The sequence below is a fragment of the Tamandua tetradactyla genome, chromosome 17 (assembly GCF_023851605.1).
Source record: "Tamandua tetradactyla isolate mTamTet1 chromosome 17, mTamTet1.pri, whole genome shotgun sequence".
Taxonomy (NCBI): Eukaryota; Metazoa; Chordata; class Mammalia; order Pilosa; family Myrmecophagidae; genus Tamandua; species Tamandua tetradactyla.
Genome location: NC_135343.1, coordinates 44,596,711 through 44,608,917, shown reverse-complemented (window position 1 = coordinate 44,608,917; position 12,207 = coordinate 44,596,711). Strand labels below are relative to the sequence as shown.

The window sequence follows — 12,207 nt, the reverse complement described above, 5'->3', positions numbered from 1 at the left end:
CCTCCTACCTCTCTGAAGCCATTTTCAGACCTGTTTGGGTACGCGTGCCCTGCCGTCTCCAGAAAGTCTTATATATGCATATTAAATCTTTTCATTCCTTATGGTGCATGCATGGTATCTGCAGTGACATTTGAACCAATTTGGGTGGAGACCCATTTCCCTTCTGCAGTGTGACCACAACAGTTCTACCAATGAATGATCTGGGGTAAATTATGACATTTCTTCCTGCCTCCAGTTTCTTTATAAAATGGAGATAATAACAGTACCTCTTTCGTGCTATTGTTCTGAAGATTAAATGGGTTAACACCCCTCAAGTGTTAAGAGAAGTGCCTGGCACATAGAAAAATTTTAATGTGTTAGTTATTTGTGTGGGTCCTCTTCATTAAAAATTTGGAGCATTCAGATAATTTTAATTAAGGAACTCAGGTTATATGAGTCATGAGAGTTTGTTCTGGTATCATTTAATTCATATCAGCTCCTCTTTTGTGAACTACTCTCTTCTAAAACATTTCTCATCCTTTGTCTCCTGTTTTCCAACCAATATTCTTTATTAATTTGCTTTATGGGACATTTCCTAAGCTTTATCGTCCAGCTCTTTTGTGGCCTTTATATCCATTCTTCCCTGTATATTTAATGGTAGAATCTTGGTTTTATTGTTTTTGTTTCTTCCAAGTAAAAGTTCTCATATATTTATTAGTGAACCAACTAGTTTATGCAGAAGCATAAAAACAAAGGGGGGGGGGGAACAGCAGTTCTCTTCCCAATAAAATATGTCCAACTGTTCAGAAAGGGTGACTTTTTCAATTTGATATGGCACAATGCCAGTGACCTTGATATGGCACAAATATGTGTGCCATCACATGTGCAATTCCTTATTGACCCAGATAATTTCTTCTCTAATGTCTCCTCTTGGAGTTGCACCTCATTTTATTACCAGTTTTCATTCAAATCTATTGGGCAATGAGATGATTCTGTTGTCTTTGTTTCTTGGCTGGGAATCACTTGATTCTATAAGTCTCATGTGAAGACATGGTGAGGCTGGGAGTTAAATGCACATAACATGATGGCAAAAGAAGCTGGCATGAGAGGAATCCTTGTTTTTCAACTAGCCATATAGTCATCCAGAATAAATAATTTCCCAGTCTCCCCTGCAGCTAGATATGTCTATATGACTAAATCCTGGAGAGTTGCATATAAATAGAAATGGCAAATGAAACACTTCCTCTAAGTTTTTTATGGGGAATAGACACACCGTTTTTCATTTCTGTTCCTGTCTGCTAGCTAGAATAAATGTGGAAAGCCCTGCATTTCTTATTTCCAGGCTTCTTACATGTAAGAAAAAAAAATACAATTTTTAAATCTGGGGAGGTTTTCTATTTAACATTTTTTTATTGTTATAACATATATACAACATAACATTTCCCATTTTAACCAATTTTATTAATTAAAAAAATATTACAAGAAAGAAACACAAACATTCTTAATATATACTCATTCCATTCCACATATATAATCAGTAATCACAATATCATCACATAGTTGCACATTCATCATCATGGTCATTTCTTAGAATATTTGCATCAATTCGGAAAAAGAAATTAGAAGACAACAGAAAGATAAAATGAAAACAGAAAAATATATATATACATACCATACCCTTTACCCTCCCTTTCATTGATCACTAGCATTTCAAACTAAATTTATTTTGACATTTGTTCCCCCTATTATTTATTTTTATTCCATATGTTCTACTCATCTGTTAACAAGGTAGATAAAAGGAGCATCAGACAAAAGGTTTTCACAATCACACAGTCACATTGTGACAGCTATATTGTTATTCAATCATCATCAAGAAACATGGCTACTGGAGCACAGCTCTACATTTTCAGGCAGTTCCCTCCAGCCTCTCCATTACATCTTGAATAACAAGGTGATTTCTACTTAATGCATAAGAATAACCTCCAGGACAACCTCTTGACTCTGGAATCTCTCAGCCATTGACACTTTGTCTCATTTCGCTCTTCCAGAAGGTTTTCTCAATCTCTTGATGCTGGGTCTCAGCTCATTCTGGAGTTTTTCTCAATCCGTTGATGCTGAGTCTCAGTTCATTCTAGGATTTCTGTCCCATGTTACCAGGAAGGTCCACACCACTGGGAGCCATGTCCCACATAGACAGGGGGAGGGTGGTGAGTTTGCTTGTGTTGGCTGGAGAGAGAGGCCACATCTGAGCAATGAAAGAGGTTCTCTTGAGGGGTGGCTCTTAGGCCTAATTTTAAGTAGGCTTGACCTATCCTTTGTGGGGTTAAGTTTCATATGAACAAACCCCAAGACTGGGGGCTCAGCCTATACCTTTGGTTGTCCACACTGCTTGTGAGAATATCAAGAATTCAACTTGGGGAGGCTGAATTTTCCCCCGTTCTCACCATTCCCCGAAGGGAACTTGGCAAATACTTTTCCACTCACTGATTAAATCACTCTGGGATTCATTGGGGCATCAGTCTGGACAAACCAACAAAATCTCATGTCCTACCAAGGTTCTAAGTACTTATGGTGTTCAGTCAAGCTATCTACATAAGTTATATTAGGAAATGCACAAGTCAAAATATAAATTTTGTACCAAATAAACATTTTTTGCTTTAGTCTCACACATAAGTTGAGATTTTAAAATATTAATTACCATCTATTTTCAGCACCCTGCAGTAATGACATTCCTTTGATCTTCCTCATGCAGAAACATTTTTAAATTTGCACATTTAGTCACTATCATTATATACTCTAGGCATTCCTAGATTATACCATCTCAATCTTTAACATCTATGTTTCTTTCTGATTTCATTTATGCCCCTGGCCCTCCTCCCTCCATCATTCTCAGGTTCAGCTTCATTCAGTGTTTTAACATAATTGTATTACAATTAGGTAGTATTGTGCTGTCCATTTCTGAGTTTTTATATCCAGTCCTGTTGCACAATCTGTATCCCTTCAGCTCCAATTACCCAATATCTTACCCTATTTCTCTCTCCTGAGGGTCTCTGTTACCAACGAAATATTCCAAGTTTATTCACTAATGTCAGTTCATATCAGTGAGACCATATAGTATTTGTCCTTTTGTTTTTGGCTAATCTCACTCAGCATAATGTCCTCAAGATCCATCCATGTTGTTACATACTTCATAACTTTATTCTTCTTAAACTGCATAATATTCCATCATATGTATATACCACAGTTTGTTTAGCCATTCGTCTAGGTTTATGGATTTTTTGGCTGTTTCCATCTCTTTGCAATTGTAAATAATGCTGCTACAAACATTAGTCTGCAAATAGCCGTTTGGGTCCTTGCCCTTATGTCCTTTGAGTAGATACCTAGCAATGGTATTGCTGGGTCATATGGCAATTCTATATTCAGCTTTTTGAGGAACCGCCAAACTGCCTTCCACAGCGGTTGCACCATTTGACATTCCCACCAACAGTGGATAAGTGTGCCTCTTTCTCCACATCCTCTCCAGCACTTGTCATTTTCTGTTTTATTGGTAATGGCCATTCTGGTGGGTGTGAGATGATAGCTCATTGCGGTTTTGATTTGCATTTCTCTAATGGCCAGGGAAGTTGAGCATCTCTTCATGTGCCCTTTGGCCATTTGTATTTTCTCTTCAGAGAAGTGTCTGTTCAAGTCTTTTTCCCATTTTGTAATTGGATTGGCTGTCTTTTTGTTGTTGAGTTGAACAATCTCTTTATAAATTCTGGTACTAGACCTTTATCTGATATGTCGTTTCCAAATATTGTCTCCCATTGTGTAGTCTGCCTTTTTACTTTCTTGATGAAGCTCTTTGATGCACAAAAGTGTTTAATTTTGAGGAGTTCCCATTTCTTTCTTTCTTTCTTCAGTGCTCTTGCTTTGGGTGTAAGGTCTATAAAACCACCTCCAAGTATAAGATTTATAAGATATTTCCTTACATTTTCTTCTAACAGTTTTATGGTCTTAGACCTAATGTTTAGGTCTTTGATCCATTTTGAGTTAACTTTTGTGTAGGGTGTGAGATATGGGTCCTCATTCATTCTTTCACATATGGATATCCAGATCTCTAGGCACCATTTACTGAAGAGACTATTCTGTCCCAGGTGAGTTGGCTTGACTGCCTTGTCAAAGATCAATTGTCGGACTTCCAGAGAAGATGGCGGCTTAGTAAGACGCACGGGTCTTAGTTCCTCCTCCAGAACAGCAACTAAAGAAACAGAAACAATATGAAACAGCTCCCGGAGCCACGACAGAGACCAAAAAGACAGCGTACCCCATTCTGGAACGGCTGAACGGGCAGGGAGAATCCACTGCGGTGTGATACCCGAGGGGCGTGCGTTTTCCCGGCCGGGGCGGCTGGCGACTGGGGTCCCCTCCACGCACGTGGCTCCCCGGTCTGACTGGGAACGTTGGATAGCGGGGCCCTCCCGCCACACTTGGCGTCTCGGGCCTGCTGGGCAATTTGGACTGGCACTCCCCCAAGCCGCGGCTGCCGGCGACGCCCCCTCCACGCGCGGTTTCCCGGCCCGACTGCGAGATTCGGATTGGCAAGTTAAAGGAGCCACGGCATCTTTTACTGGTGGGACCCGCAGGCAGACGAGCGCCACGAGCGCCACCTACTGGGCAGGAAAAGGAAAACAGAGCCCAGAGATTTCACAGAAAAAGCTTTCAACCAGCTGGGTCCCATACCCAGGGAAATCTGATCAAATGCCCAGACACCAGCAGAAAATAATGGATGACGCTCGGAAAATTGAAGATATGGCTCAGTCAAAGGAACAAACCAATAGTTCAAATGAGATACAGGAGCTGAGACAACTAATGCTGAATATACGAACAGAAATGGAAAAACTCTTCAAAAACCAAATCAATAAATTGAGGGAGGACATGAAGAAGACATGGGCTGAACAAAAAGAAGGAATAGAAAATCTGAAAAAACAAATCACAGAACTTATGGGAGTGAAGGACAAAGAAGAAAAAATGGAAAAAACAATGGATACCTACAATGGTAGATCTAAAGAGACAGAAGCTACAATTAGTGAACTGGAGGATGGAACATCTGAATTCCAAAAAGAAACAGAAAGTATAGGGAAAAGAATGGAAAAACTTGAGCAGGGGATCAGGGAACTGAATGACAATATGAAGCGCACAAATATACGTGTTGTGGGTGTCCCAGAAGGAGAAGAGAAGGGAAAAGGAGGAGAAAAACTAATGGAAGAAATTATCACTGAAAATTTCCCAACTCTTATGAAAGACCTAAATTTGCTGATCCAAGAAGTGCAGCACACCCCAAAGAGAATAGACCCAAATAGGCGTTCTCCAAGACACTTACTAGTTAGAATGTCAGAGGTCAAAGAGAAAGAGAGGATCTTGAAAGCAGCAAGAGAAAAACAATCTGTCACATACAAGGGAAACCCAATAAGACTATGTGTAGATTTCTCAGCAGAAACCATGGAAGCTAGAAGACAGTGGGATGATATATTTAAATTACTAAAAGAGAAAAACTGCCAACCAAGACTCCTATATCCAGCAAAATTGTCCTTCAAAAATGAAGGAGAAATTAAAACATTTATAGACAAAAAGTCACTGAGAGAATTTGTGACCAAGAGACCAGCTCTGCAAGAAATACTAAAGGGAGCACTAGAGTCAGATACGAAAAGACAGAAGAGAGAGGTATGGAGTAAAGTGTAGAAAGAAGGAAAATCAGATATGATATATATAATACAAAAGCCAAAATGGTAGAGGAAAATATTATCCAAACAGTAATAATACTAAAAGTTAATGGACTGAATTTCCCAATCAAAAGACATAGAATGGCAGAATGGATTACGACCCAGCAATACCACTGCTAGGTATCTACTCAAGGGACTTAAGGGCAAAGACACAGATGGACATTTGCACACCAGTGTTTATAGCAGCATTATCTACAATTGCAAAGAGATGGAAACAGCCAAAATGTTCATCAACAGACGAGTGGCTAAACAAACTGTGGCGTATACCTACGATGGAATATTATGCAGCTTTAAGACAGACTAAACTTATGAAGCATGTAATAACATGGATGGACCTAGAGAACATTATGCTGAGTGAGTCTAGCCCAAAACTAAAGGACAAATACTGTAAGGTCCCACTGATGTGAACCGACATTTGAGAATCAGCTTGGAATATATCATTGGTAACAGAGACCAGCAGGAGTTAGAAACAGGGTAAGATAATGGGTAATTGGAGCTGAAGGGATACAGACTGTGCAACAGGACTAGATACAAAAACTCAAAAATGGACAGCATAATAATACCTAAGTGTAATGTAACTATGTTGGAACACTGAATGAAGCTGCACCTGAAATATAGTTTTTTGTTTGTTTGTTTGTTTGTTTGTATCTTTTGTTTTTGTTTTTTTCTTTTTCCTTTTTTTATATATATATATTTTTTATTAGTATTATTATTTTAATTCTCTTCTCTATATTAACATTCTATATCTTTTTCTGCTGTTTTGCTAGTTCTTTTCCTAAATCGATGCAAATGTACTAAGAAATGATGATCATACATCTATGTGATGATACTAAGAATTACTGAGTGCATGTGTAGAATGGAATGATTTCTAAATGTTGTGTTAATTTCTTTTCTTTTTTTTGATTAATAAAAAAAAAATTAAAAAAAAAAAGATCAATTGTCCACAGATGAGAGGATCTATATCTGAACACTCTATTTGATTCCATTGGTCAATATATCTATCTTTATACCAATACCATGCTGTTTTGATCACTGTAGCTTCATAAAATGCCTTAAAGTCAGATAGCGTGAGACCTCTGACTTCATTTTTTTTTTCCTGAGGATACTTTTAGCTATTCAGGGCACTCTGCCCTTCCAGATAAATTTGGTTATTGGCTTTTCTATTTCTGAAAAGTAAGTTCTTGGGATTTTAACTGGTATTGCATTGAATCTGTAAATCAATTTAGGTAGAATTGACATCTTAACTACAGTTAGTCTTCCAATCCATGAACATGGTATGCCCTTCCATCTATTTAGGTCTTCTGTGATTTCTTTTAACAATTTCTTGTAGTTTTCTTTGTATAGGTCTTTGGTCTGTTTAGTTAAATTTATTCCTAAATATTTTACTCTTTTGGTTGCAATTATAAATGGAAATTGTTTCTTGATTTCCTGCTCAGATTGTTCATTACTAGCGTATAGAAACACTACAGATTTCTGAGTGTTGATTTTGTAACCTGCCACTTTGCTGTACTCATTTATTAGCTGTAGTAGTTTTGCTGTGGATTTTTTTTGGTTTTCGACATATAGTATCATATCATCTGCAAACAGTGAGGGTTTTACTTCTTCCTTTCCAATTTTGATGCCTTGAATTTCTTTTTCTTGTCTAATTGCTCTGGCTAGAACTTCCAACAGAATGAATAACAGTGGTGATAGTGGACATCCTTATCTCATTCCTGATCTCAGGGGAAGTTTTCAGTTTTTCCCCATTGAGGATGATATTAGCTGTGGGTTTTTCATATATTCCCTTTATCATTTTAAGGAAGTGCCCTTCTACTCCTATCCTTTGAAGTGTTTTCAACAGGAAAGGGTGTTTAATTTTGTCAAATGCCTTCTCTGCATAAATTGAGATGATCATGTGGTTTTTCTGCTTTGATTTGTTGATATGGTGTATTACACAAGAAAATCAATTGTTTCTTATGTTGAACCATCCTCGCATACCTGGGATGAATCCTACTTGGTCATGATATATAATTCTTTTAATGTGTTGCTGGATTCAATTTGCTAGAATTTTGTTGAGGATTTTTGCATCTATATTCATTAGAGAGATTGGTCTGTAGTTTTCTTTTTTTGTAATATCTTTGTCTGGTTTTGGTATGAGGGTGATGTTGGCTTCATAGAATGAATTAGGTAGCTTTCCCTCCACTTCAATTTTTTTTGAAGAGTTTGAGCAGGATTGGTACTAATTCTTTCTGGAAAGTTTGGTAGAATTCACATGTGAAGCCATCTGGTCCTCGACTTTTCTTTTTTGGGAGCTTCTTAATGACTGATTCAATTTCTTTACTTGTGATTGGTTTGTTGAGGTCGTCTATTTCTTCTCGAGTCAAAGTTGGTTGTTCAAACCTTTCTAGGAAGTTGTCCATTTCATCTACATTGTTGTATTTATTAGCACAAAATTGTTCATAGTATCCTGTCATTACTTCCTTTATTTCTGTGGGGTCAGGGTTATGTATCCTCCTCCATTTCTGATCTTATTTACTTGCATCCTCTCTCTTCTTCTTTTTGTCAATCTTGCTAAGGGTCCATCAATCTTACTGATTTTCTCATAAAACCAGCTTCTGGTTTTATTGATTTTCTCAATTATCTTCATGCTCTCAATTTCATATATTTCTGCTCTAATCTTTGTTATTTCTTTCCTTTTGCTTGCTTTGGGGTTAGTTTGCTATTCTTTCTCTAGTTCTTCCAAGTGGACAGTTAGTTCCTCGATTTTTGCCCTTTCTTCTTTTTTGATATAGGCATTTAGGGCAATGAATTTCCCTCTTAGCACTGGCTTTGCTGTATCCCATAAGTTTTGATATGTTGTGTTTTCATTTTCATTTGCCTCAAGATATTTACTGAGTTCTCTTGTAATTTCTTCCTTGACCCACTGGTTGTTTAAGAGTGTATTGTTGAGCCTCCACATAATTGTGCATTTTCTGGCACTCTGCCTATTATTGATTTCCAACTTCATTTCTTTATGATCTGAGAAAGTATTTTATATGACTTCAATCTTTTTAAATTTATTGAGACTTGCTTTGTGATCCAGCATATGGTCTACCTTTGAGAATGATCCATGAGTGCTTGAGAAAAAGGAGTATCTATTGTGATTTTAATTTTATGTCAGTCATCAAATTATCAAATTATGATGATGGGCATTTTTTTCATGCAACCATTTGCATACATCTTTGAAGAAATGGCTATTCAGCTCCCTTCACTCACTCATAAATTGAATTGTTTGTCTTTTTGTTGTTGGGGTGTAAATATCTTTATAAATTCTGGATATTAAGCCCTTATCAAGTATATGATTTCCAAATGTTTTCCCATTCTGTAGATTGTCTTTTCACTTCTTGATAATGTGTTTTGATGCACAAAAGTTTTTAATTTTGGTAAGGCCCAATTTACCTATTTTTTTCTTTTGTTGCTCATGCTTTTGGTGTAAAGTCTAAGAATCCATTACCTAATACAAGATCCTGAAAATATTCCCCTTTGTTTTCTTCTAGGAGTTTTATAGGTTCTTATATTTAGGTCCTTGATCCATTTTAAGTTAATTTTTATATATGGTGTGAGGTAGGGGTCCACTTTCATTCATTTGCATGTGGATATCCAGTTTTCTCAGCATCATTTGCTGAAAAGACTACTCTATTCCCATAGTGGACTTGGCAGCCTTGTCAAAAATCAATTGGCCATAGAGGTGAAGGCTTTTTTCTGAACTCCCAGTTCAATTCCATCAGTCTATATATCTGTCCTTATGCCAGTACCACATTGTTTTGAACTTTGTAATAAGTTTTGAAATCAGGAAGTGTGACTATTCCAACTTCGTTCTTTTTCAAGATGGTTTTGGTTATTTGGGATCCCCTGCACTTCCATATGAAGTGATGATTGGTTTTCTATTTCAGTGAGAATTGTTTACTTTTAATTTCTAAGAACTTTTTATTTTTCTCTGAATATTTATTTTTTAAAAGTAGCATCTTGTTCTTATTTCATGATACACAGGGCATCAGGTACAACTCTCATAGAGCTGCTCTGTAACCAACCTAAAGATAATTCAAAGTAAGCCTGGAAATAATCAAACTTACTCCAAGAAACTTAATTAAGAAAAACAAAATTGAATACTACTTAAAGGAGTACAATAAAATCCATCAACCAAGAAGATAAAATAAAAAATTACCAGGCATACAAAGAAGGAAAATATGTCCCATAATCAGGAGAAAAATAAATCAAAAGAAACAAATCAAGAAATACTAGAGATGATGTAGTTAGCAACAAGGATATTAAACATATTATAAACATGTTTACATTTTTAAAAAAGTGGAAGAAAACATTACCAGGATGAGGAGAGAAAAGGAAGATTTGAAAAAGACCCAAATATGACTTCTAGAGATGAAATATACAATATCTGAAATGAGAAATACACTGGATGGGATTAACTGCAGAAAAAAAAATATCAGTGAACTTAAAGACAGTGCAAAAGAAACTATCCAAAAGTAAGCACCAAGAGACAAAATAATGAGAAAAAAGTGGCATCAGGGAGCCATGGAGCAATATCTAAAATACTTTAAATTGGAATGCCAGAAGGAGGAAGAGGAACAAAAACTCTTGAAGAATAATAGCTGAAATTTTTCCAAATATAATGACTCAGGAATTGCAATAAACCCTGAAGATAAACCTAAAGTATAAACTTAGAGATAATCACATCAAGGCACACCATCATCAAATAGCTAATATGAGGTGAAAAAAATTTAAGTAGGTATAGAAAGAAGATACATTACATAGACATTTAAAAAGATAAGAATTACTGCAGACTTCTTATCCTAAATTGTAGAATCCAGAAGACAATGAAGGAGGATTGTGGATGTCTGTTGGCAGAATGCAGACTGGACTGGAGTTCAGAGGGAGCCAGGAGACATGAGGCAGTGGTGAAGTTACAAGGGATGGTGTCAGTGGGAGGGAGGGAAACAAGAGGAGCCCACCAACCCTTTCCTACATCCCATTGCTAGTGTGTGATAAATCCTCAACCCAAAGAGGATTTCTGATTGTGCAAGGACACTACGTGAACCTGAAGACCTCACTTTTCAAAGCTATGAGATCACTTAAGCCCCTCTCTCACCATATACCTGAAGTCCACCTTGAAGAAAGAAGCAGTAGAAGGTGAGGAGAGGCTATCTTGAAGAAAGATTTTCCAAAAGAGGTAAACATTTATCTTAGATACCAGTTAAATTACCTAATAAGATGAAGCTTCAAACCTGAGTTGGCAATACTAAATGGTAAACATTTAATATTTAATAACACAGCTTCAAAATACATAAGTAATGTGAATAGTGAACCAGAGTTGCACAGTCTAGTGACCCTGCTTCCTAGCTTTCTTCCCACTCTTCCCTCTTCACATTATTCAGGTCTCTGCTCAAATGCTCCTGCCCCAGACAGATCTTAAACTAACCATTCTACCTAAATAGCCATTCTCTCACACCCATTTATTAACCTGTTTTATTTTTCTTTATAGCACTTAGCTACAACATACATTTTATTATCTATTGGTTACTTGTTTATCATCAGTCTCCCACTAGAGAGTCAACTCTACTTGCTTCCTCATTGTTTCAGTCACAACTATATTCCTAGGACCTAGATCAGAGCATGGAACATCATAGTAAATGCTCAATATTTCTTGAATGGTTGGATAAATAAATTTAATCTGCATTTAATTAATTCTCTTCCTCATTTTTATCATTCTGCAATCATTTACGAAGCTTTTATTTACATCATGCCATGTACATAGCGTGGGGAGCGGGGAAGACAAAGATCTATAAAGTATAGACTTCAATAAAGAAATTCCCACTTCCTAAAGGATAAAATTCACAGACTAACAGGTAAGGCCCACTACCTTCCTGTGCCATCTTTCCCCAGCCAGATCAATGTACTCATGATAATTATTATAATAATAGTAGTAAACGAATATTTATTAAGCATTTACTATGTTCTCGGAGCTGTCATGACAGATTTTATGTGCTACCTACCCAACCCATCTTGCTCGTTCCTTCTTTCACAACTTGGCGTATTGCCGTCTTGAAAGGCCCTCGGCTTTTGAGTCCCTATTCCGCTCAAGCTTCGTACCTTCACAGAAACTTTTTCTACAGCTTCAATGTTTTCATTGAAAGAGACAATATTTTCCTCAGATCTCGTCATACCTTGTGTTTCTCTACCACTGAAGACTTATTCCTATTTCTCCCTTTATATGAGTATTTATTTTCTCTCTTTGCCCGACTCTCACACCGTACGCATTCCTAATCCACCTTTACTGAGCACTTCTAGTTTTCCAAGCACCGCTCTGAGAGATTGGTATTATCGTTTCCCCCAATTTACAGCTGAAGAGAGGTTGAGACTCCGGAGCACACGCCTGGTAACACGATCCCTACTCAGACTGGCTGAAAGGCAGAAATGGAAAAGAGGGAGGGGA

At 37.1% G+C, this 12,207-nt stretch overlaps 1 protein-coding gene across 4 annotated transcripts in view; it reads right to left on the bottom strand.

Annotated features, from left to right (window-relative positions):
- The window catches only part of LOC143660985 (uncharacterized), a 38,383-nt gene that overhangs the window by 25,953 nt on the left and 223 nt on the right, over positions 1 to 12,207 (bottom strand). The window contains exon 2 of one of the 4 annotated variants that reach the window (XR_013164364.1): positions 1,412 to 4,219. The exons of the other annotated variants lie outside the window; for them this stretch is intronic. The gene's annotated coding sequence lies outside the window, so the exon portion shown is untranslated. Of the gene's footprint in view, positions 1 to 1,411; positions 4,220 to 12,207 lie in introns of those variants that run through there. 4 annotated transcript variants of the gene reach the window in all.